Below are 4,640 nucleotides of genomic sequence, written 5' to 3'. Positions count from 1 at the left end.
AACAACTGTGGGTTGTCAGTGGTACATCATCGTGATTAAAAGCAGACACCTCCCTCAGTTTACTTATTTGGGAAGTGAGCAATTGATTGGAAAGGACTCCGCTTGGGATTTACACTATTCGGTTACAACTTTATCAAGTTTGCTAATAGTTACTGTTATTAATACATGCTCTTTCATAAACTAAAAATGAGATTAGAACTGCTCTGAGTTGCCTCACTGGGCAGAACTAGAACCAATGGGAGGAAGCAACAAAAACACCAACTTTATATTTATTTTTAAGATAGGGAATACTTTGTTCAAACCCATCAGAGAAATGGACAGGTTGGGTCTGTAACAAAGTGTTGTGTTTTAAAGGAGAAGCCAGTAATTGTATATAAGAGTATACACTGCTACATACTAATTAACTGATCAGACCACAACTTTTCAATGTTTGAAACAGATGAAGCTTCCCTGTAAAAGCAGCACCTTTGTGACATTTTAACTTTAGTATTCCTCTCCTTCTTCCTCAATCTTTCCCTCAACAGAGTCCACACCAACCTCTTCATAATACTTCTCAAGAGCGGCCATGTCCTCACGGGCCTCAGAAAACTCTCCTTCCTCCATGCCCTCACCCACGTACCAGTAAACAAAGGCACACTTGGCATACAACAGGTGATACTTGTGGTCCAGACAAGCCCACAACAGCTGCAGTGTTCTCTGCGCACACACACACAGCTCGCTGTACTTTGGCCAGGTCTCCACCAGGTGGTACCACAGTGGGAGGCTGGTAATTAATGCCAACTTTGAAGCCAGTGGGGCACCAGTCCACATGCTGGATGGTACGCTTGGTCTTGATGGTAGCAACGGCGGCACTGACATCTTTGGGAACCACGTCACCATGGTACCACAGGCAGCAAGCCACGTACTTAGATGGTGAGGGTCACATTTCACCATCTGGCTGGTTGGTTCAAAGCATGCATTGGTGATCTCTGCTACAGTAAGTTGCTCATGATAGACTTTCTCAGCAGAGATGACAGGCGCATATGTGGCAGGGATAGGGCACCTGGTTGGTCTGGAATTTAGTCAGGTCAACCTTCAAGGTTCCTTCAAATCTGAGGGAAGCAGTGATAGAGGACACAATTTGACCTATCAACCTATTCAGGTTAGTATAAGTTTGGTGCTCAATATCAAGGTTTCTATGACAGATGTCATAGATGACCTCGTTGTCAACCATGAAGGCACAATCAGAGTGCTCCAGGGTGGTGTGGGTGGTGAGGATGGAGTTGTAGGGCTCAACTACAGCTGCAGAAATCCCAGGGACTAGGTAAATGGAGAACTCCAGGTTTCATTTCTTGCCATAATCAACAGAGAGATGTTCCACCAGCAGGGAGGTGAACCCAGAGCCAGTTCCCCCACCAAAGCTGTGGGAAACCAGGAAGCTCTGAAGACCTGTGCATTGATTGGTCGGCCAGCTTACGAATTCAGTCCAAGACAAGGTCAGTGATCCCCTTGCTAATGGTGTACTGCCCCCTGGGCATAGTTATTGGCATCTTCCTTGCCTGTGATGAGCTGCTTGGGGTGGAAGAGCTGGCAGTAGGTGCCAGTGCAAACTTCATCAATGACTGTGGGTTCCAGGTCTACAACACTGGCCCGGGCACATGTTTGCCAGTGCCTGTCACACTGAAGAAGGTGGTGAAGGAGTCATCTCCTCCTCCAATGGTCTTGTCACTTGGCATCTAGCCATCGGGCTGGATGCCATGTTCCAGGCAGTAGAGCTCCCAACAGGCATTGCTGATCTGGACACCAGCCTGGCCGATGTGCATGGAGAGGCACTCATGCATTGTTGCTGCTTTGCAGCTGCTGGGCAGATGGCTGAGAGGAAGAGGAGAAGTTGTTTCTTCTTAAAGCAGGATGTGTAGGCAGTCGATATAAGAGAACCCTCAAAACACCAGTTTTAATTAATCATTAGAAAGGACCAGGCAACCATTAGTAATATCTTACTTAAAATATGTAGCTGCCAGTTTCTTGGCCTCTGGTTTTTGTGCTTTCACCACTACAAGGGACTTATCAGAAATCCTAGAAATAATATTTGCTCTCCTTGGTGATGGTGGTGAGGTAGGGGTAGTTATTTCAGTCTCTCTTGGGCTATTAAAATGCCAGCATTACAACAATAAGGGTTTGAAATATAATGCTGTTGTTTAGGGGGGTATATGCTGATCTAGTGGCTCAATGGAATTAGAAGAGTTTCAAATAAAAATTATGAACTAGAATTTAGGGGAAAGGCTGACTGCAGGAGGGTGGGAAGGGACAGCCAGAAAGAGATGGAAAAACCACACACACATACCAAATAAACCTTTTCCATTTTGTTGACTGTATGCCATAATTAGGAAAGTTTTCTAGCGGGCTCTGGCCTAATCTTACATCAGCTGTCACTGCTATAAGCTGTGGGCACAGGTCAGGCATGGGCCTCTCCATTTCAGCAGCTCTGAATCAATGCTATAATCCTTGAGGGTTAAGAGATACTAAGAGAGAAATGAGAATGAGAAAAACTACAGCATTTGTTTACTGGTAGAAATCTGTGGTGCCAGTCGGAGCTGTTTTGACTGGACCCAGCTAGGTCAACCTAGGTCCGTTAGAAAGGTTATGCATGTATCAAATAACTACACAAGGATATATTCGTGCATACGCCTTAGCTAATTGTTATTAATGGTCACTCTCACCTGAACTCAATTATTCTAACTAAGCTCAGTATATTAATTTACTCTGCCTTTCTCTTTTTGGCTGTAAGTCCAGGTTAATGCCAAATTTCTCAGTATAGCCCGATTTCTTCCCTATGTTCCTTCAAGAGAACATGGGGATTAGTCATCAGTTACAAACAGCATAAAGTCCAAATGCCCAGGCCCATCATAATCTAGCTCCAACCTAACTTTCTAGCCCAATAAATTCTCCTCTTCATGAATCCTTACTCCAATCATCCAGGTCCCTAAACACATCCTATGATGTTCTAATTCTCAACCTTTGCTCATGACACTCACCATTGATGCCCTCTGTCTCTTCTCTACATTGTCCCAAACTTTCTAGAAAAAGCTCAGACATTTACTCTCACAGATTGATGCTGTCACAGACCAGGGCACACTGAGTAAACTCCATGCTTTACACTACACAAAGGTCTGACTCCCCTAGATTGGCTCACCTTGTTAGCAGAGACCCGTTTATAGAGAGTAGTTGCAAACTGGCAGTGTGAGGAACATGTTCGCATAAGTATTTCCTGTGATTCAGTTTGGGTTTGCTTCGTGTTTAACGAAAACTTTCTGAGATAGTTGCCAATGTTTAAAAAGTAGACTATTGCATATTACTTTTTAAAATCTGGATTTATAGATTCTTTTGAAATATCAGAAAATACGGCATCTGAGCTTACTTTCCTGCATAGCCAAAATCATCCAGCACTGAGTAGTAGCTGTGCTTTCACTTGAGACTGGTCTCTTCTATCTGCTGTAATTCCCAGAGCTCCCATGTTTCTTATGCCCAATTTGTTTTACTCATTTAGAACACATAACTGGATGCTATGGTCATTTGAGTTCGCACACCACCCCCTTCCCCACACCAAGGAAATGTCAATCATATCTTCTAGTACACATGGCTCTATAGAGCCATAGCTCTTCCTGGGAAGAGCCATGAAACAATAGAGGAGAAACAAGCTAGACACGCTTACTTGGCTCAGCCCTTCTCCCAGCCAAATGCCATGTTCTTCCATACCAGAGAGGATTACAGGGCTTAGGCCGATGTGAATTTTCCTCTTTCTTCCAAGGTTGCAAAACAAGACTATTTACTCCCATTCAGCCATCCATTACTTTAGTAAGTTTTTAATTTTAAAATAGTTGTAGAGTCACAGAAAATTTGTTAAGATAATAAAATTTGCTGATTGTTCCCATATACCCCATACTCAATTTTCTGTTATTAACATGTTACATTTCTATAGTTCATTTGTGACAATTACAAACCAAAATTAATGCATGATTATTAACTAAAATCCATATTTTATTCAGATTTTGCCTAATGCTCATTTTCTGTTCTCAAGACCATATCAGGCAAACGTGAGATGAATCCTGACTCTGGCATTTGTTGGATGTGTTTTTGGGGATGTCCCTTTATCTCTCTGAGCCTCAGTGTTCTCAGCTATGAAAGTCATTCATTCGTTCGGCAACTATTTTTTGAGCACTTACTACATGCCAGGCACACTTATTGCTGGTGTGTAATGTGGATCAGGGTCCTACTCTCATTTGGCATATATTATGACCACAGGACAAAAGAACATAGTAAAGTGGTAAGTACTATGAAGAAACCAAACAGAAAAACAGCAGAGTTATTAGAGACATTTGAGCTCTATTTTAGATTATGTGGTCAAGAAAACCCAAATGAGGAGGTGGCATTTAACAAAGCCCAAATATTAATAGAGCTAGTTGTATAAAAGTATAAGGGGAGATTGTTTCAAGCATGGGGTATGCAAAGGTGAAGAAGGCTCTAAGGTAAGATGAGCTTGAAGTGTTCGTATAACAGAACAGCTGGAGCTATGTAAAGTAGGCAGAGTAGCAGACTAATATGGTTGAAGAATTAGGTCAAGGGTAGATCATTGCAGGGACTTGTGGACCCTGGTAAAGAAT

The 4,640-nt window shown here is 42.7% G+C and overlaps 1 pseudogene; it reads right to left on the bottom strand.

Annotated features, from left to right (window-relative positions):
- Positions 1-483: 483 nt before the first annotated feature.
- LOC109384953 (tubulin alpha-1A chain-like) lies at positions 484-1,820 on the bottom strand (annotated as a pseudogene).
- Between the last annotated feature and the right edge of the window lie 2,820 nt (positions 1,821-4,640).

This window comes from Hipposideros armiger, unplaced genomic scaffold (assembly GCF_001890085.2).
Source record: "Hipposideros armiger isolate ML-2016 unplaced genomic scaffold, ASM189008v1 scaffold_106, whole genome shotgun sequence".
In the NCBI taxonomy this organism is placed as follows: domain Eukaryota; kingdom Metazoa; phylum Chordata; class Mammalia; order Chiroptera; family Hipposideridae; genus Hipposideros; species Hipposideros armiger.
This window is presented reverse-complemented; position numbering and strand designations above follow the sequence as displayed.